The sequence below is a fragment of the Protopterus annectens genome, chromosome 1.part2 (genome assembly GCF_019279795.1).
Source record: "Protopterus annectens isolate FY-2018-M chromosome 1.part2, PAN1.0, whole genome shotgun sequence".
Taxonomy (NCBI): Eukaryota; Metazoa; Chordata; order Ceratodontiformes; family Protopteridae; genus Protopterus; species Protopterus annectens.
The window spans coordinates 437,748,864-437,771,672 of record NC_056727.1 but is presented as its reverse complement, the minus strand read 5'-3'; positions in this window follow the sequence as shown (position 1 = coordinate 437,771,672).

The following is a 22,809-nucleotide window of genomic DNA, read 5'->3' as shown; positions in this document are numbered from 1 at the left end:
ACACAAAGGGTACTAAGCATGAAGGATGCTGTGTACTCAAATGATACCAGTCAGACAGGATGCTGTGTACAGAAAGGTACCAGGCAGAAAGGATTCTGTGTACACAAAGGGTACTAGTCAGGAAGAAAGTTGAGTACACAAAGGGTACCAGACAGGAAAAATTCTGTGTACACAAAGGGTACCAGACAGGAAGTATGCTGTGTACACAAAGGGTACCAGACAGGAAAAATTCTGTGCACACAAAGGGTACCAGACGTGAAAGATGCTGTGTACACAAAGGTTACCAGTCAGGAAAGATGCAGTGTACACAAAGGGTACCAGACAGGGAAAATTCTGTGTACACAAAGGGTACCAGGCAGGAAAGATTTTGTGTACAAAAAGGGTACCAGTCATGTAGAAAGCTGAGTAGACTAAGGTACCAGGAATGAAGGATGCTGTGTACACAAAGGGTACTAGGCATGAAGGATGCTGTGTACTCAAAAGATACCAGACAGGAAAGCTGTGTACAGAAAGGTTAACAGTCAGGAAGGATGCTGTGCACACAAAGGGTAGCAGGCACAAAGGATGCTAAATACACAGAGGGTATCAGGCATGAAGGATGCTGTGTACACAAAGGGTACCAGACAGGAAGGATGCTGTGTACACAAAGGGTACTAGTCAGGAAGGATTCTGTGTACACAAAGGGCATCAGAAAGGAAGGATGCTGTGTACACAAAGGGTACCAGGCACAAAGGATGCGGTGTACACAGAGGTTATCAGGCATGAAGGATGCTGTGTACACAAATGGTACCAGACAGGAAAGATGCTGTGTACACAAAGGGTACCAGGCAAGAAGGATGCTGTGTACACAAAGGGTACCAGTCGGGAAGGATGCTGTGTACACAAAGGGTATCTAAAAGGAAGGATGCTGTGTACACAAAGGGTAGCAGGCACAAAGGATGCTAAATACACAGAGGGTATCAGGCATGAAGGATGCTGTGTACACAAAGGGTACCAGACAGGAAGGATGCTGTGTACACAAAGGGCATCAGAAAGGAAGGATGCTGTGTACTCAGAGGATACCAGGCACAAAGTATGCTGTGTACACAAAGGGTACCAGGCATGAAGGATGCTGTGTACACAAGGGGTACCAGACAGGAAGGATGCTGTGTATGCAAAGGATGTCAGGCATGAATGATGTTGTGTACACAAAGAATACCAGACAGGAAGGATGATGTGTACACAAAGGGTACTAGGCATGAAGGATGCTGTATACACAAAGGGTTTAATCATTGACACGCAGGACTCTTAGAAGCACACTTATCTGTTATCCATAATATCATACACTTTTCACCTTTTCTGTCAGACCAAGAAGGTTTGTAGACTGCATTTATGCAAAAGGCATTTTGTGATTATAGTAAAAATGAACATGTAGCTATGGGAAGGCAGAAACATAAATCTTACATTTTCTGTGATTTGGATACCCTTTTCTACCAGACAGGGACAGAAAGAGCAATGGTATTAAAAATGTGTGTCCTGGGGGTGCATTCTGATGGTTGTATTTGGCAGGCACACATGGTCTTCAGACTAACTTGCATTGTTATAACTATGATCCTGTCTGATGAGTCCTGATTGATCAGTGGATTATCCTATCAAAATGTATACACTTTCTTCTAGCCTTCCTTACTTCATAGACTATTATATTAAGTGAGGGAGATGTATAGGAGGTGTGGGGTGAGTATTATTCCTCACCTCTCTTAGGGCCACAGAGTTATGTTTTATTAAATAAATTTTGATGAGATAGTTTGTTAATTGATTTGGACACAGTCTAATGTACCATATCCCAGTGGTGCACATAGACACCAAAAGTTACCTGTGATAATGAACTGCCTTTGCACATACCTGTGCTGTTGCAGTCTAGTAATTGCCTGTCTAACCAGCAAAGGGTTTCCACACTGACACCACAGGAACATTGCTTGTTGTGTCATGCATACTCACAATAACACAAAATGCTGCTGAAAGGTATCATGCTGAGCATTTGAGAACCAAACATGAGATGATGGAATAAAAGACATAGCAATGCATGTCTGTGTTGTTTGAATATTGCTGGCCCTTTTGTCATCAACAGCACCATTTGGCAACTGTGGTGCGCGCGCACACACACACCCACGCACACACACACACACACACACACACACACACACACACACACACACACACACACACACACACACACACTTGCATGCACGCACCCCCCCACAAACAGTCCACCACTTTGCAGGGTTTCAGGCTGCACAGTCATGGCCACGAAATTTCCTAGCCTGCTCTTGAAGTTAGTCAGCAATAAGTTACACAGCATCTGCAGTGTGACTTGTCTTTTACCGATACCATGGACTCCATAGCATAACCAGTCCATAAGATATGGAACAAAATCATGCATCTGACCCCCACTCACACACTCTAGGCCCAAACTTACCTACTCCTTCTTCCCAGTCAAGGAAATGCTGGAGGTAGGCCTGAACTTGTTATATCCCCAAATACACAAGAGTAGTGAGCATGCCAGAAGGTGTAGGTGGCCTTCCAGTGTCTTATAATTCATGTCATGTGTGTGTGTGTGTCTAAATTTGTACTGTGTGTATCTCAGTACATATACAGTTAACAGAACAGTTATTCCATTTGTAACCAGTGTGAAATGCCTAGATAGTATCATGTTATGCAGTAATATAAAAACTGTGACCATCTGAGCTCTTCTCAGATGTATACAGAAGATAACAACAAGATTTAAACAAAACTCTTGAATGCAGATTTTAGCACATAGTGCTCAAGTCACATTCCCGGTCAGCTTGTGTAGTTTATTACATAGCACTTCTGCAGGTGACCGTGGATTATCATCATTATCAGAGCTGCAAGGGTAACCACTGTCACCTGAAAGACATAATTAAACATGTGAACTTTCATTCATGATTCACTGTCCTGTTTTAAAAGATTTCTATGAGTACTCATCCATTTAGTGTCCATTTGAAGTATGTCTGCTTGAGAATCTGTCTCTCAGATTATGAGTCATGCACATTGCCAGGATACATTGTTGAAATCTGTATTGTTATACCATCTCCTCCAGACATGTTAGTACTTAAGTGAATCCATACTTTCTGTAAACATACCTGACCAGATTTTCACTGGACCTGGTCATTAACATTATGGTGTTGCTATGTATTTGAGGGAGGTATGTATTACCACAAGAAATCCATGGCTGCATGGAGCTCAGCTGATATTCCTGGAAGCTTGATATATGGCCATCCTTGTGACATACAACAATCAGGAACTCCTGAATCACACTTTTTTTTTTTTTTTGCAATGAGAATGGATTATCACACTGGCTACATGGAGTGATGTGTAGAGCACATATCATAAACAGCCCACACCAGCTCCCTGCATACCTCTCAAGTGTATCTCATTATGAGGAATGTACCTCGTATGGGATCTTAAAAAGTTCATGTTCCTCAAAATTCTACAGTGAAAGGGTCTGACACACATTTTGTGTTGGGAATTAATTTTTTAATTGATATCCTCGGTATACAGAAATGAATCATGCTAATTAATTAAACAATCTTTATTAGAAGTAAATTCAGCATATTTTAACCATCCTATGACCTTCCTAGATGAAGCTGTTAGTAAGCTGTTAGTATATGTTCCACATTTTGCCCTTTTGTTTCACATTATGAGGGCTGCTGTTCCTCATTTTGGTGATAGAAGGTTGAGAGCTATAGTTCCCTGTACAGATGATATCTTATCTCCTGGTAAGAGTGTCAGCGAAGTCACAGTCTCTGCATAGTTGGTCTCCTCCTTGATGTAAGCTGAACAATAGCAGGTGATGTCAGCTTTTCACCCATCAGCACATTCACTTGCAGTGCACTGGCTGCTAAGAACAGTTGCATTGCCACAGCTTTCTGCTATGGTGCAACAGAAATGTCTGATATTCTGTGTTGATATTCACCTCTATTTCATAAAAATCTCAGCATACATCTATATGTTCACAGAACTGTACACATGGCACCTCTGACTGATTGCATACTTATTTGCATTCATCATCTGTAGTCTGCCTTTTGGAATCACAAACCATTTGCAAACATTTGTACCTCTGGAGCAGTGACTCATCTCAAGTGTGAATTGTTTTGGATAAGGCCCTATCTCTTAACTTAAAGTTCCTGTTTTGAGTGAGATTTAACAAGCAGGTGTCTACATGCTTTTGTTCATGTTACCCTTCTATCTTAGACAGAAGTCATGCCCATTGCACAGTACATTAAATCAGAACACATGGTTCTAATATTTCTAACACACTAACAATGAAATGCTGAAAGCAGCAAAGACTTTTGCCAGGTCATCTGGCTAAAGGAAAAATTAATCTTGGAAAGTTCCTGAAGTGATGAAGGTCATGTGAAAGAAACAATGAAATGTATCATTCTGCTTTATGAATAATGAACCAGGATGCTACATTACCTCTTAAGAAAAGACAGTCTGTTTAAGATAGGAATTGTTAAATGTGGTCAAACAGCCTGCGTATTTCATTTTTTTTTCTTTTTATATAGCACTAATAAACATCATTTAACTGCTTGCTCAGCTGGTAAATCAACCAAAATATGAACACTAAGTGTAGTTATAGTTATTTATATTTTTTAAACAAAAGAGGAAGTATTTAACTAATCCTAATGTGTCATCAGAAGCCATAAAAAATGAAACACTTTATAAAACATTGTAAAAAAACAACATACTACTGCAGATGACAGATCTCACTACATGATGACAGTAGCATATACAGTTAGACATATTGTCTCAAAACTTAAGGCATTACTATTGCCAAAGTTAGGGCCAGTATTACTCATGTTATGCTCAAAGCCTTCCTATTTCTGAAATGAGAGTTCCCCCAAGGTTCCATTTTAGGACCTATTTTATTTTCACTGTGTATTCAGGATATCACTAAGGGCCACGGTGGTGTAGCGGTTAGCATTGTCGCCTCACAGCAAGAGGTTTTCCCGTTCGATTCTCGGCTGGAGTGCCTTCTGTGTGGAGTCTGCATGTCCTCCCCATTGTCGCGTGACATTTAAAGACATGCAGCTAGGTGTGTGCATGAACGGGTGTGTCTTCTTTGAATGTTGGGTGTCAGGCTGGCAACTCGGCACTGTAAAAATCTATTGCCAATCATTAACGGACCGGAGTTCCACTGTGGCGACCCCTAACTGGGAAAAGCTGAAAGAGTAACACAAAATTCAGGACATCACTACCTGTATTCCTCCAGAATGCATTGCACTTTAATCCATACCTCTCAACTGTCCAGATTTTTGCCTCATATTTTTGGTCTGTTCCTCATAAAATTTATGGTTTTCTGGCAAATCACTGATGACTAATATTCTAGCAACCTTCTAATTTTATAAGAGCAATATTTAAAATCAGTACCTATTTTTGGGCCTTTGTCCCCCTATTATTGTAGGCTTTGTCTAGATTTCTTGCATTAAGATGTTGAGAGGTATACTTTATGCTGACCATATCATCTCTTACAAAAGTGGTCCTACTCAATCTGCAGTTCAAACTGTTCTGCAAAAGAGCTTTTACAGAATGCATTTGGCTTGCAATTAACCAATTAACCTTAAATACCAACAAAACAGTAGTCATATGCTTCTTGACATAGCAAAAACCAACAAGATCTTTCCCTTTGGCCAGCTATACCTCTAGCCAAGAGGCCATTATCATAGTGGACGTATACTAATATTTTGGACTGGCCCTTGAGCCATCCCTTAGATTCAAACACACAATGACTTATGTACTTAACTTCCCAGCTGAAAGTTGCCAACATCATTTCCTGTCACCTCACATGAGAAAAAAGACTGGTCCTTGCTAAAACATTTTTATCCGTGGACATAAAATGCACTACCAATCATCACCATCTACTCAGCATATAATACAAAGAGAATTCAACTCATTTTAAGTGCAGTCTATAGATTCATCAGCCTCTCCCCCAACTAGAACATCACTGCATAATGTTGAAAAAGCCAACTGACTTCCTGTGACAGCCCATTCTGTCTTCTGTTATTTATACTAACCTTCAAAATATTGAATAATAAATTCTGCCCATTTTGGAAGCAAACTATAATTTAAAACATTGTTTTTCTGTCAGGAACTGGGATAAGAATGTTGTGACTCTTTATTAAACCTTCCTTTGGACTCAACTACTGTAAAAAAAATCTTCAGTAAAACAGCCCCTGAAAATTGGAAGCAGCCTTCCACTGAACTCAGGCAGATATCAGAATACTCACAGTTTAGGAAAAAGATAACTGATTTCCTTAGGGTCTCAAATAAATGTCCATGTTTCCAGGACAAAGAATAGATAGAACAAAAAACATTACCTCAGGCATTAACAGACCTGACCACAGCTACAGGCAGTTTGGTCATTCCTACTCTCCCTTCTTCACACACACACAAACACACACTGTTGCAAATCACTCACTTACATAACCTTGTGAATAAAAAGCAATAACCACACCACCACCATGCAATCGAAATACTGATAACAGAATAGAGCATAACTCTCAGCTGGTATGATTTAGGCATAACACTATGATTTTGACTCTCACATTTAACATTCTTCCCTCTAGATATACTGATGTTCCTTTAAAGTCAGGCCTGTCTATAGAGAGATACCATATTAAATAAATAAGCTAAGCCTATGCAAATATTTCTCATCACTAACTATATGCTGTCCAGCACATAATTTCTATTGATAAAATAAGAAAGTGCCCCTCTTTTAGACACCCTGCAATGATATCTGAATGCCAGTGCAATGATCTGTAATGCTTGAAAGTTGAAAGGTATGGAAAGGTCTCCAAAATGGGTACTTTTGGAACGATACTCATATCAGTCAAAGGACACAGAATCTGACTTTACTAATTTCTCCTCCATGTTCAATGATGAATGGTTCAGACTGAAATATAATAACATTCCACCTCTTATGTAATCTGTTAGTCAAGATAACCTGGCATAGTGAGGCTTGGTTGTAATTCCTCTGATATCTCCAAACAGAATCAAAGACTAACTTTGGTGTTGACTCCACTTCTTTTTACATTCACCACAAGATGTGGTATACATTTGTAAGTCTGCAAAGTTTATACAATGCATGTTAGGAACATTTATTACAGTTTTAGGCAGTCTCAGATGTATTTATATAAAATAATGTAAATTCTGCTACCTAATGTATAGTGACATTTGTTCACGTCCTGATATAATAACATATAGCATGGTATATTCCCCTAGAGGACTCATATTTATGTAAGTTCAAATCTTTTTACTTTTTGCACTATTGCTTGCCTAGGTTACTTTGAGTTGTGTATCTTTGCATTTGATTTGTTTACCTAGGTTACTTTTGACATTGTATCTTTGCTTTTTTGGTTTCCATCTTTTATTAATCGTCCTTCTAAATCTGGATTATTGTTGAAAAGGGTCTACAGAACAGTTCACACCTGGTTAAGAAAGAATAACATAAAAGAATGGGTAGCTGTTTATCTTAAATATCTAAGGTATGAACTTTTCACTTATTCATTACCATACTGTCTTGATAAACTTGACATATTTTAAATAAATATCAGACTGTTCTTTTAAATGTTGCACAGTGCAGGTAGCGCAAATGGAGAAAATTGATATACAATACAAAAATGTACCTTTTAGGTTAAATGCACACTGCATGAGGTCATACAACAAGTTATTGTAAAATGTCATTGTCTGAGATCAGGTTTTCTCGGCATCAGAAGATGTTGAACTTCATAAAATAAAATTTGGTATTTAGCTTTAATACCCAGCCACTGGGGATGCACAAGCCAGTGCATTTCTTTGTGCTGGTCCCAAGCCTGGATAAATGGGGAGGGTTGCGTCAGGAAGGGCATCTGGTGTAAAATTTTGCCAAATCATACATGCGGACATCAGTACAGATACCAGATGGAAGGGGAGCAAGGCTAGGTGTATTGGAGGTGGGTTCAAATTGTTTTATCATGGTGTGGATAGGAGGAGAAATGGTGTTGGCATTATCCTGAAGAAACAGTATGCTAAGAGTGTTTTGGAGGTGAAAAGAGTGTCGGTTAGAGTGATGTTTATGAAGCTGGAAATTGATGGTGTAATGATGAATGTTGTTAGTGCATATGCTCCACAAGCTGGGTGTGCGGTGGATGAGAAAGACAATTTTTGGAGTGAGTTGGATGAAGTGGTGATGACTGTACCCAAGGGTGAGAGACTGGTGATTGGAGCAGATTTCAGTGGGCATGCTGGTGAAGGGAACAGAGGGGATGAGGAAGTGATAGGTAGGTATGGTGTTAAGCAAAAGAATGCAGAAGGTCAGATGGTAGTGGATTTTGTGAAAAGGATGGACATGGCTGTGATGAATACGTATTTTAACAAGAGGGAGGAGCATAGGGTGACATAAAAGAGTGGAGGAAGATGCACACAGGTGGATTATATCTTATGTAGAAGGGCCAGTCTGAAGGAGATTGGAGACTGTAAAGTGGTGGCAGGGGAAAGTGTAGTAAGGCAGCGTAGGATGGTGGTTAGTAGGATGACACTGGTGATCAAGAGGAGGAGGGTGAGTGTGAGGGCAGCACCAAGGATCAAATGGTGGAAATTGAAACAGGGTAATTGTGAGGTGGAGTTCAGGGAAGAGTTAAGACAGGCACTGGGTGGCAGTGAAGAGTTACCGAATAGCTGGGTAACTACAGCAGAGCTAGTAAGGGAGACGGCTAGAAAGGTGCTTGGTGTGACATCTGGAAAGAGGAAGGAGGACAAGGAGACCTGGTGGTGGAATGAAGAAGTACAGGAGAGTATACCGAGAAAGAGGTTGGCGAAGAAGTGGGATTGTCAGAGAGATGAATAAAGTAGACAAGAGTATAAGGAAATGAGGTGCATGGCAAAGAGAGAGGTGGTGAAGGCTAAGGATAAGGCGTATGAAGAGTTATATTAAAGGTTGGACACTAAGGAGGGAGAAAAGGACTTGTACCGATTGGCTAGACAGAGGGACTGAGCTAGTAAAGATGTGCAGCAGGTAAGGGTGATAAAGGATAATAAGGGAAACGTACTCACAAGTGAGGAGAGTGTGTTGAGCAGATGGAAAGAGTACTTTGAGGGGTTGATGAATGAAGAGAATGAGAGGGAGAGAAGGTTGGATGATGTAGAGATAGTGAACCATGAAGTACAATGGATTAGTAAGGAGGAAGTAAGGATAGCTATGAAGAGGATGAAGAATGGAAAGGCTGTTGGCCCAGATGACATACCTGTGGAAGCATTGAGGTGTTTAGGTGAAATGGCAGTGGAGTTTTTAACCAGATTGTTTAATGAAATCTTGGAAAGTGAGAGGATGCCTGAGGAATGGAGAAAAAGTGTTTTGGTACCAATTTTTAAGAATAAGGGTGATGTGCAGAGCTGTAGTAACTACAGAGGGATTAAATTGATCAGTCACAGCATGAAGTTATGAGAAAGAGTAGTGGAAGCGAGGTTAAGAAGGGAGGTGATGATTAGTGATCAGCAGTATGGTTTCATGCCGGGAAAGAGCACTACAAATGCGATGTTTGCTCTGAGAGTGTTGATGGAGAAGTACAGAGAATGTCAGAGGGAGTTACATTGTGTTGTTGTGGATCTAGAGAAAGCATATGACAGGGTGCCTAGAGAGGAGTTGTGGTATTGTATGAGGAAGTCAGGAGTGTCGGAGAAATATGCAAGAGTGGTACAGGATATGTACGAGGGTAGTGTGACAGAGGTGAGGTCTTCGGTGGGAGTGACGGATGCGTTTAAGGTGGAGGTTGGATTACATCAAGGATCAGATCTGAGCCCTTTCTTATTTGTAATGGTGATGGACAGGTTGACAGACAAGATCAGACAGGAGTCCCCGTGGACTACAATGTTTGCAGATGACATTGTGATCTGTAGTGAGAGTAGGGAACAGGTGGAGGAGACCCTGGAGAGGTGGAGATATGCTCTACAGAGAAGAGGAATGAAGGTCGTCAGGACTAAGACAGAATATATGTGTGTGAATGAGAGGTAGGATAGAGGAATGGTGAGGATGCAGGAAGTAATGGTGGTAAAGGTGGATGAGTTTAAATACTTGGGATCAACAGTTCAGAGTAATGGTGAGTGTGGAAGAGAGGTGAAGACGAGAGTACAGGCAGGATGGAGTGGGTGGAGAAGAGTGTCAGGAGTGATTTGTGACAGACGAGTACCAGTAAGAGTGAAAGGGAAGGTCTAAAAGAGGATAGTGAGACCAGCTATGTTATACGGGTTGGAGACAGTGGCATTGACACAAAGGCAGAAGTCAGAGCTTGACGTGGCAGAGTTGCACTGGGTGTGACGAGGATGGACAGGATTAGGAATAAGTATATTAGAGGGTCAGTCCAGGTTGGATGGTTTGGAGACAAAGCCAGAGAGGCAAGATTACTTTGGTTTGGACATGTGCTGAGGAGGGATGCAGAGTATATTGGGAAAAAGATGCTAAGGATGAAGCTGCCAGGTAACAGGAAAAGAGGAAGGCCTAAGATAAGGTTTATGGATGTGGGGAGAGAGGACATGCAGGTGGTTGGTGTGACAGAGCAAGATGCAGAAAACAGGAAGAAATGGAAACAGTTGATCCGCTATGGCGACCCCTAATGGGAGCAGCCGAAAGAAGAAGCTTTAATATTCTTTTTATTTTGACTAATCATTTCCACAATGGAATCTACTGCTCTGTCAGTACTTCTGTTTTGTAAAATGCATAAAAAACACTATTTGCCTTGCCATGTTTATTACGGTTATGATTGCACTGACATCACAACCAAATGATGAAACATTATTTATTTATTTATTTACTAATTTTATTTATTTATTGAATTTGTTGACCAGGGTAGTCTGACAGGACTGTGGTATCTCCTTTTCAGTGGAGACCTGGGGAGAAGGACTACAGTTACAAAACAGGCAGTTTTATACAACAGAGAAAAGGTAAAGCGTAAAGTTACATACAATAACAGAAAGTCAGCTATACTAGAGAAAGCAAAATTAATCAATACAAAAAGAGCAGCACCAGAGATATTTGAAGAGAAATACAAGCAAAGGAATCCAGACATGGAAAACTGTACAATACAAAAAATAAGTAGACAAAAAGGAAAAGTAGAAAAGATTAGTAACGGAGAAGATAAAGAAACAGAAACTGACATTATGGAGTACCTACAAAGTGAAGGATTCAGTGTTGAAAATCTAACTCAGAAAGCACCACAGCAGGATAGAGCAAGAGACATCCAAATTTAGGAGAAACCAGTGGAACAGGAAGCAACTAGGCAGTTGCCATATGAAGATATTTTGGAGCCTTCTACAGGAAACCAGTATAAAAGTTCACTTGAAGCTGGACAGCAGGGGAAGAAACAGGAAACTGTGGCAACTCTGACACAGTCAATGTTGAGGAGTGATAGGCCAGTGAGTCCCCATATGACAGAGCAATGGATGACACAGGATGAAACTGAAGAGAATGTGCCACAGGAAGATACAATAGAATTCTCTATAGAATGCCTGCAAGAAATGGGTAACAAAGAATGTGCCCTTAGTTTAGAAGAAAATGAGCAGAGAAGAGTTGATTGATTTAATAGAAATAGATATACATATTAAGATAAATGACAGAAATACTGCAGAAGGTCAATAAAACCCAAAAAGTCAGACGTTTGATAAAACAAATGAATACAGAATTTGGACTGTCCATGGAGATCCATGTGATATAACAGAAGTAAACAGGATATATTACTGTGCTGCTAAATTAATAACTGATAAAATTTTACCATTTAAGAACACAGGGTAGTGAGGGAAATGAATGGGAGAAATTGAATACCATCATGGAGGTATCAAATAGAGAAAACTATAAAGCAATTAAGACAATAACTGTCACTGTTAGAAGACTATAGAAGAGGGAACAGATCAACAAAAATACTTAGAAAGATAGATGTGATAAAAGCAATCCGCAGTATTATAATGGTTCAGGATCTATCTTGCACTATTGCAAATAATGAGCTAAAAATCTCAGCCCAGGCAGAAAAACTTAGAAGATACATGGATACATATAAAGGAAAAGTACAAAATAAACAATTTATTGATAATCCCCAAAAAGTTCTATAGAGAATTGGGAAACAAGGCAAAAGGAATTGAAAGACCACCAAAAAAAGAAGAAATAGATACATTTTGGAGAAATATCTATGAAGATCCTGTGGAATATAACAAAGATGCTAAATGGACAGAAGAATTAAAAGAAAGAATAAGAAGTCTAAAGGTACAGGATATGAAATTGAATGAGGAAACGGCCAGAGAAACTGAGATAAAGTTAAGAAAAGCCTACAATTAGAAATCCCCAGGACCAGATGCAGTATCAAACTTCTGACTAAAATTATTACCGTCTTTGCACTAAGATTTATTCATGAGTAAGAACTATTTATATCTGCATCCCAAACAGACACCAAGTTGGTTAACAACAGGAAAAGCAATGATCCTACTTAAGAGTGAACTAGCAAGTTATCCTAAAATTTGTAGACCAATAACTTGTCTTCCGATGATGTATAAACCGTATACTGGAATTGATGCCGACAGAGTTTGTAGTCATTTAAAAGAAAATTCAATCATGGCAATAGAACAAAAAGGTAATAAAAGAAAGTCATATGGAACAAAGGATCATCTGTTGCTAAATAAAGTCATAATGGAGAACTGTAAAAAGGGGAAGAATCTAAGTATGGCATGGATTGACTACAAAAAAGCATTTGATAGTATCCCACATTCATGGATAAAAGAGCGCTTAAAATGTATAAGATACAATCTACACTGATCAACTACATTACAGCGACCATGAAACAGTGGAAGACCACTTTGTAATTAAGGCATGATAAAGGACACATTATTATTCCAGGGCTAAAAATTGAAAGGGGAGTAATTCCGGGGTGACTCTTTGTCACCCACTGCTATTCTGTCTTGCCCTTAACCCTTTAAAATGTCTACTTAACAGATTAGGCCATGGCTATAATTTGGCTCCTAGAAAACAACAAGTATAAAGACCTCACATCTTCTCTTTGTCGATGATTTAAAATTGTATAGCTCATCAGATAAGGGACTGAAAGCACAACTGCAAGTTGTCAAAACTTTTTCAAATGTTATAAGAATGTCATTTGGTCTTGATACATGTTCAAAAGCAACCTTTAAAGCAGGAAAACTGCATCAAAAGAAAACCACATGTGATATAAAAGAACTTCAGGAAGAGAGACTGCATAAATATTTGGGAACTGATAAAGGATTAAAAATAAAACATGAACAAATGTGAATAAAACTTAGTAATGAATATTTTAGAAGACTTAAATTAATCCTGAAAACAGCATTGACATCTAGGAATAAAATTCAAGCTATAAAACAATTTGCTCTTCCTGTCCTAACTTACAGTTTGTTATTGACTGGCCCCCAAATGTGTTGGATAGATTAGACATGAAAACAAAAATGATGCTTCATGCTCACCAAATGATTTATAAAAATCAGTACATACCAGGACTGCACACATATCTGCTGACCTCACAAGACCCAAACATAGTGAAAGTTTTGAAACATGAGAATAAATCTAAGATGACTTCCCTGCTTAGTCTAGCAGAAGCATATCGGCATCAAGCAGGAATAGAAATGATATCAGAAGTAGATAAAAATCACCCAACAACCGAATGCGCCAAAAGACAAAAGAAAGAATATAAGGTGAAGGATCAGATGAGAAGAAATATGAAAAAATGCATAAATATAGTTGCAAGTATAAAAATCTTCTGGAAGAACCTCATGTTGATTAGGATCAAATGCAGGAATGGTTAAAGAGAGGCAAATTCAAATCTAAAGATGAAAGGTTAATATTGGTGGCCCAAGATAGTAGGCTACATACACTTTGGTTTGCAATTCCATTGAACATGTGAGAGAAACAGACAAATGTACCTTTTATAAAACAGAAGTGGAAACAGTCACACAACTTGTTGCTGGTTGTGACATACTAATTGCAGAAATATTGTATACTGAAAGGCATAATAATGTACCAAGACTGTTGAGAATTGTGCAAACATTATGGTATTGAAGTGGCTGAAAAACACTGGAAACATGAACTACAAAGATTCATAGAAAATGACACAGTCTACATCACATGGGATCACCCATTACCAACAGTTCAAAAGATAGATGTGAGAAAACCAGATATAGTGGTCCATGAAAAGAAAACAAAAGTAGCATTGATCACTGAAATTGCTAAACCCAGTGACTACAGTGTCTTGTGTACATTGGGATACAAAGTCATAAAATATCAAGATTTGCAGGCAAAAATGAGAGCAATATGGAAGAAAGACACCCAGGCAGTTCCAACAGTAGTAAGAGCAATGGGTCTTATAAAAAATAATCTACAATCATATTTAGATATGTTACCAATCCGTGTAACCTAGTATGAATTGCAAAAGGAGTCATTACTGGGCACATTGCGGGTGCTGGTAAGAGCAATTTTGGCTAATATCAAAGACTGAAACAATATTAATTGTATGAACTTTAATCATAATCTGACTTGGGGTGAGTTCATTTTCATCATGGTAATTGAAACCCAAAAGATTTGGAGAAATTTAAAAAATGGAGAAAAATCTACAAAAAGGAAAATATACGGTCTTTGCATATTAGTACATAGGTTCATAGGTTCATAGGATGATACTAGGTGTGACACTGTCAGCCCAGTTATCTGGAATTTTGTGAATAATTCTGTGTCATTTGTGAATATTGATATGATTTATACAGAACTGTATGTTATTTGCTGAGCTTCAAGAATGTAAACACAGCATACCCTGCTGGAACCTAGAAGATTAACCTGCAAAACTTAAGAATAGTTGATGTTAAGTTACTTCACAGCTGGGCCATAAACAAAAGATGTTATCTCTCAGTTTCAGTTCAGTAGCAGACACAATGTCTAGAGCTAGGAGTTTTTGTATTGTCTTGGAGATAAGTAATTACTAGATTTAACATGTATAAAGTGTTTTATTGCTTTGTGACTTCAATCAGCTACACAATTCTGAGATATATGTATTTTTAACACAGAGATATTAAGTTTTGTTAAGTTTCTGTTTAGCCTGGGAACTGAAGTCAGGTGCCAAAGAGGGATGCCATACAAGCTAACCCAGCAGTAAAATGTGATATTAATTTAAGAACTCTCTCAGAGAGAGACTGTGCATTTTGTATTTTGTCTTTGACCTGGAAAGATCCACTCGTCATCACAGCTGCACTTGCTTGTAAGTAAGACTTAGGGCATAGTATCTCTTTTATATATAGATAGGAATATAGTAAAAATTAGTTTAGATATTTTCTATATTTATTTGAGACTGTCCTGCAATGTTGTTTTAAAATATTTCCTGTGATTTTGAACTCTGAAGTAACTGTGTTTGTGTACTGAGTATTGTCTTGTTCTTGTATTATTTATTATTAAATATATTTAAACCTATCTTTGTGGCTGATATCTGTGAGGCATATTTAAGCTCTTAGCATACTTGCATGTGTATTTGGTGACACTGTACAGGCCACTCCTAAATAGCCTTGCAAGTCTTGGTCAAAACTACCATTTGGATTATAGTAACATTACACAGTAGGGTTGGACACCCTTTGTAAGTGCCTTAGAGTAGCTGATAAAGAGTTGTTGGTGGCAGTGATAACTGCCTTATAATCTGGGCAGAAGGGGTATAACTTCTAAACCTGTGCCAGCTTTCCCCAGGTGTGTGTGTGTGTGTGTGTGTGTGTGTGTGTGTGTGTGTGTGTGTGTGTGTGTGTGTGTGTGTGTGTGTATGTGTGTGTGTGTATCTGTGTGTGTGTGTGTGTGTGTGTGTGTGTGTGTGTGTGTGTGTGTGTGTGTGTGTGTGTGTGTGTGTGTGTGTGTGTGTGTTTATATATAAATCACATTTCAAAGAGTGTGTGTGACAGCTACTTGGGCAGGGACATGAAGCACTGGTTGTACAGAGAGGTTGCCGGAGGTTTTGGCTTGACCACTTAGCTGAGATCTCAACCCTATAGCTGTGCCAGTGGGGAGTCTTATTGGGGATCTGGAGAAAGAGGGAGAAACCAGTGTCAGACTGACTGTTGTCTCTGTGTGCTCTTAAGGGTAATTGTACTTTACTGTGTGTGTACTTGTCATCCTCCCACTGTATATGTCCCTTACTGTTGCCAGTGGTGAGGATTGAGGCTCCTTGATTCCTGGGCCAGTACAGGGGTCACTAGGGTATTGGCACAAAGGCCATTATAAACCTAGCCAAGAATTTTGCCCATGTTTCCACAAAGTCAGCACCTGTTTCCCCTGTCCAGCAGGGACACAGGTGAGATCCCAGGGGTGTATTTTCTTTTTCCATCCAGTTGTCCAGGTTCCTTTTATGGAGGGCTAGGGAGATATTCTGCTTGACATGGAAAAGGAGTCTATTCCACAGATGGGGGAGTCTTTGGGACACAAATCTATCACACCAACAAGTTCTATTAATGTCACAGACCAGTTTGAGGCCTTGCATGCAGGTTGTATGAGTGAAGTTTGACTTACAGATATGCAGCAACTCCATCAAGGCTGGGTCTGAGATGGCCTTGTATGCCAGACACAGATCACCTCTGAGCACTCTGCATGAGACTGAGTAGAGGGACAAGGCTTTTAACCTCTCTGTATAGGACAGGTGTTTGAGATCCTGGATTTTTCTGGTCAGGAAACTCTGTGGTCTCTCCAGCTGCTGCATGTGCTTGGCTAGGTACATGCCGAATGCATTGTACTTGATAATGGGTCTAATAAGGGAGGCGTAAAAAGATGTTCTGACCTCCTTGTTCCTGGAGGAAATACCTTTAATTATGAGTTGGGCCGTGCAGAGAGCCTTCCGTACAACAGAAGCAAAGTGGTGGTCAAAAGTCAGGTTGCTATCAACTTGGGTGGCCATGTCCCTCATGACTGATCGCATGCTTAGTACATTGTTATTAATGTGATAATTAGTGGGGATGCCATTTTCCCCAAAGGGGATAATGAAGCACTTCTTGGCATTCAGTTTGAGGCCATGCTTCTGGCACTAGTCATTAGTTTGGATAAGGCTCTCTTGGAGGATGTTCACATCACTAGGGGAATTTAAGACAGCACTCAGCTTGCAGTCATCTGCCAACTTGATCAGCCACAAACCATTGGTTTTGGCTTGCACCTCAGAAAAGTATATCCCAAAGAGTAGAGGCCCCAAGACCAATCCTTGTGGTACACCGCTTGTTATGGGTATACTACTAGAGATGGCTTCCCCTGTTTTGACTGAGTGGGTTCTATCAGTTAGCCAGTTCACTTCCCATCTGGTAACCTATGGGTTGATACCTACCTGGGAGAGTTTATCTATTATGCCTGATGGGGAAATAGTGTTGAAGGCTTTGGCTAGGTCAAGGTAGGTGGTGTATACCATCTTCCCCTCATCCATGGCTTTGGAACTGTTTCAAAGAAGTCGACTAAGTTTAACAGGCATGATCTCTCTTTGACAAAACCAAACCATGTGGGGTCAAGCATTTGGAGATTGCCAATGTCCTTGTATATAAGGTCCATGATAATGTGTTCCAAGGCCTTGCAGAAGAGGCTAGTTAGGCTGATAGGCCTGTAATTGCCTGGGTCAGTGGACGCTCCACCTTTGTGCAGAAGGATGACAGTGGCTGTCTTCAATTCAGCTGGGATGAAGCCAGTGCTCAGGCTTTGTTTGAATAGGGTGCCTAATGAAGCTGAGAGCTTATGCCTGAGCTCATGTAGGATACAGCCAGGAATGTTGTCTAGTCTCGGAGTCTGTATTTTTTACCTTTGAGAGGGCATTAAAGACCTTCTCCCTGGTGATGAGGGGAGGGGGCAGGTGCTGGGGAGATGATGGGGGGGCAGATGCTGGGGACAGATTAGCATACAAATTGAGGTTAAAATTTATTTTACAATTTCATATTTACGGGTAGAAGAAGTATGAGAGAAGATGTGTGGGGGATGATTAGAAAGCCGAGAGGAGGTGAGGAATGTGTGAGTGGTATGTATATTTGTTAGCTGATACAGAGATAAAGGAAACTGAACTAATGATGAGGTAGCTCTAGAAGGTAATGAGTGTAAGGTGTAATTTGGCTGCAGGGAAAACAAACTGTCACAAGGTGAATAATGTCATTAGAAATGGCAGTAAAGGCAATAGGTCGAAGACAGCAGAACATTTACATTGAGAAATTGCTTTGCTGAATTATATAGGGATAAAGCAGATGTGCAAGTACTGAAGTAGTCTAGCCTGAAGGAGGTGCAAGAGTAGAGCTAAGTGTTTTTAAAGTGTTGTTTAGCAAGTTTTTGAATCTGGATAGATTGGTTTGTTATCTGGTAGTAGAATTCCAGATTTTGGAGACATAATTTTGAGTGCAGGGTAGACCAGCAGCATTGTGGGTTTTAAATATGGTTAATGGAGATTTATCCCTGCAGTATAGTGATTCTGTAGGGATTTAAGATTCCTCTAGGGCTTAGAGTGCAAGACAATTTTGTGATTTGTAGATTGTGTTATGAACAGTTGCTAACTGAGTGACAGACAGTGTAGAAGTTCTAGCCAGCCTGTTTTAAGACTAGGCAGTAGTGGGAGTTTACAGATTGGTTAATGATGAATTTAGCTATCTGGTTATAGCATTGTTATGTTTTTGTTAGTAAAGTTTCTTAAAGGTTGGTATACCTGGGGGCAGCATATAAAGTGAAGTTTAGAGATATCCAGAGGCTATTTTTGGCATTGCTAGGTAATCAGCATTTGTTACAATACAGGAGTTACATTTTTCTATGTGTTTTCCTGAAAGCTTGTATTTGAATATCATTCTTTAGGTGGTTATCAATGATGACAGCATAGCTTTGTGTGGGGCACAACATTGTTAAGAGTGTTGTTTGAAGCAGTGACGAAGAAGTTATTTTTTGTATTGGATGCAGATTTTGGTGTGAAAAGCAATAACTTTTTTTTAGCATTCAGCAGAAAGTGAGATTTACTGAGCCAGGTCTCTGTAGAAGAATAAGCTTTTTGAGTCTTTTTCTGTAGTTTTGTGAAGGACTTAGCTGTGGGTATCAGTGCAGCATCAGCAGCATATTGAATGACAGTTATGGTGGTAGTATAGAGGTCATTAATCAAAATATTAAAGAGTATGGGGCCCAAGACTGAGCCATGTGGCAGTCCGACTGAGGTGGGTAAGAATGATGGTTGTTTCATCTGCCATTTTACTATTTGTAACCTGTTAGGGATGTAATTATGGAACCAGGAAAGGGAGTTGGTGCCAAGGCCCAGTGAAGATACTCTGTGGAGAAGAAAATGATGGAATAGTGTAGAGACGAAACAAAGTTTCCAGGGTGCATGTGAGGGTTGATATGATGGATGACATTAAGGAGAACTGTGGTAGTGTTATGATATGGCCTGAAGCTGTGCTGGGCAAAGGAGAGGAAGTTGTTATCTATTAAGTGTTTGAGATGTTGGAACAGTATACTTTTTTGTGGATTTTTGATAACTGAGAAATAATGGCTATAGGGTGATAATCACAGAATTCAGTGGAGTCTACTCCTTTGTGTAAGGGAATACTTAGTGACTTTTCCAGACAATGGGTACCTAGTTTTCTTGGATAGATCTGTTTATGAGAATAGAGACAGGCTATGTTAAACGGTTGGCAGCCATGCTAATGCACTATCAGAGGAAGATTGTCTAAAGCTGTTACTGTTCAATGTTAATAGTCTAAACAAGACACTCTGTTCTCAGTTCCTAAACGCTGTCTTCGCCCTTGAGAACGCTGACATCTGTGCAGGCACTGAGACATGGTTTAAAGCCACATAGAGCACACTGGCAGTGTAAGATTATAATGCCTTCCACACTTTTAGACCAGCTGCTACACAGACAGGGCCCAAAGGTGGAGGTGTCTTGATTTACATCAGAAATAAATATACCTCAATGCTGGTCAAACAGAACAATGCATTTGAGCTGCTCCATATTCAAATCACATAGGCAAAATCCCATACAACTTCCTTGCAAGCTACAAGCCCCCATCTATGACTTAGGAGACCCATAACATGCATTTTAGCTTATTGGAAACATTCACCATTCAACATAATACCATAATCATAGGCTACTTTAATTGCTCCACTATTAACTTGGAATTATATATAATATCAAATGTGCAGGCACAGATATGCCTGGATTTTATAAATACAAACTCCCTGGATCAGACTGTCAATATGCTGATCAGGGAAGCAAACATACTGGATCTGGTCCTCACTAATATGGGGGGGGTGCTGCACACCACCTAGCGTAATGTCTTCTCTGGTAAGGTCAGACCACACAACGGTCTCCTTTGAAGAAAAATGAAACCCGGAACCACAGCTAACCCTGGAATATTCAGGAACTACTCTAAGGCTAACTTCCTACTATTAATTGATAACCTGGCAAAATTTCAAGTCCCTATAAACCCTGAGAACACTGCTGCCTATGCAAAATTGTTCACACAAACCCAAAACAAGCATGTTAATAGCTGCACAGAGGCAACTGTACCCACCAGGAAGATGTACAGAATTAACTGACACCCTAGTGGAATCAATCACATCAATACGTTGTATAACAGAAGGAAGAAATTCATGGCAAAAATTAGGAGATGTAGCACCCAGCAGGATAAAAGCACTCTCATCAAGCTAAACAAAAGCGGGCAAATAAAGTCTACCAAAGCCAGATTTGAGGTAAATTTGGCCTCCCAGGCCAAGTGCAACCACAAGGGATTCTTTAGCTGTGTATGCAGCTTCAAAGTTCACACTGTCAACTTTGACCAGGCCAAGGCATTTGACAAAATACCTCACTTGGGCATTGTTGACAAACTCAAAAGGTTAAGTATAAATCCTTATGTCACCCGGTGGATACCCATTTGGCTCAAAGACAAGACCCAGAAAGTTAGCGGAGTCACTCAGCGATCAGTCCTGGGACCACTCCTTTTTGCCATTTTCTTTTCTGAAGTCAAGGCCAATGTCAACGGCCTCTGGCTGACTAAATTTGCAGATGGTTGCAAATTAAGAGCTGTCATAGAATCCCACACTGGCACAAATGTTCTCCAGGTAGGGTTGCAATGACAAATAACTTTTGTTGGAGTCTTGGACTAAAACTAAGTGCCAAGCAATACATAATAGTATCATTTGGGAAGTCATCCACCCTGGTAAGTATCATACTGAAAACACACCTCTAAGAGTCAACCCAGTAGTCAGGGACTTGGGGACACACATAGACTGTAATGTAACCTTTGAACATGAAGTGTCTACAGTAGCAAGGAAATCATTCTATGCTGTGCAACTTATAAACAAAGGTATGGCACCTAGATCCAAGGAAGTCATTGTTCCAGTGTATTTAGCATTCATAAGATTTATTGTTGTATATAATGCCCCCTTTGGTATGTATCTAACCAGGCACCTCCAACAACTGGAACGTCCACAGAGGTTCCTCACTAAAAGAATACAGGGTATTAATAACATGTCCTGTGCAGAATGCCTCAAGTCCCTGTCCCTGCATTCTGTCTCCTACAGACTATTGAGAGGAGATCTATGCCTGGCATGCAAGGCATTGTCAGACCCCATTCTGATAAACCTAATGCATATATGTAAAACAAACACCATCACAATTACTCATTCTAAAGACTTAAACCTTGCCTGTGATATAAATAGGACCTGCTAGAGAGACAGCTATGTAGCCAAAACACTACCCCTTCTCTGGAACAGGCTGCCCATATATGTGAAGCAGAGTTCCTCCTTAACCCAATTCAAGTGTAACTTGGACAATTAGATGAGGAAAAAAATAAATTCACCTCTGGTTCAGCACCTATGTCTCTAATGAATGCAGATGGTCTGTAAATGGTTCATCTCTCTAGCCCCTGCTTACACCTAGTGCACACCTATAAACCTATGAACTTATGAGTAGCGAGTAGAGGTAGTTTAGCTTCTGAAGTATTTTTTAATGGTAGAGATGGGAACAGACGATGAAAAAGACAGAAATTTCTGAGAATAGTTCTGTGAGGATTGAGACAGAGTTAGGTGGATGGTTGTTTATGAGGGGGTTGACAATATGGATGAAATGTGAGTTGAGTTGGTTAGAAATAGGTTTGGTATGGTCGATGGTAGTAGTGGTTGTTGCAAGCTGTGTTATGGTGTTGGTCCTTTTATGTATGTTCAAATCTATTTACTTTTTGCATTTTTGCTTACCTGGGTTGCTTTGAGTTTTATATCTTTGCTTTTGATTTGTTTACCTAGGTTACTTTTGACACTGTATTGCTACTTTTTGGTTTTGCATCTGTTTACGATTGTCCTTCTAAATCCAAATTATGGATTAATCTTATGAAAGACTGAGAAGTGATAACTCAGAGTTTGGGAAGGTACCAGAGAAGATACGTTTACTTGGGTCACAGCTGAGGGCCCAGTCAAGTAAAGAAGATCTTTGGGAGTGTTTCCTGTATCTGATTGGAGAGGCAATGAGTTGTGTGAAGTTGTACAGATTTATAACAAAGGTAGGGTTAGGACTGGAAATGGATTATCAGACAGGATTTACATCACCTAGGATGATGGTTTTATGGTTGATATTGGTGGATAGCCAAGATAGAAGGTCATTTAATGTTGAGTTGTTACCTCTGGGAATATAAACAGTGATGATACAGATATTTTTCTGATCATTGATTTTTAAGATGGAAAGGAGTATTTCAGCACTGTTGGGGGGGACTGGGTATAGTGAGAATGTCAGTGAGGTATTGTATAGAACTGCTATACCATCT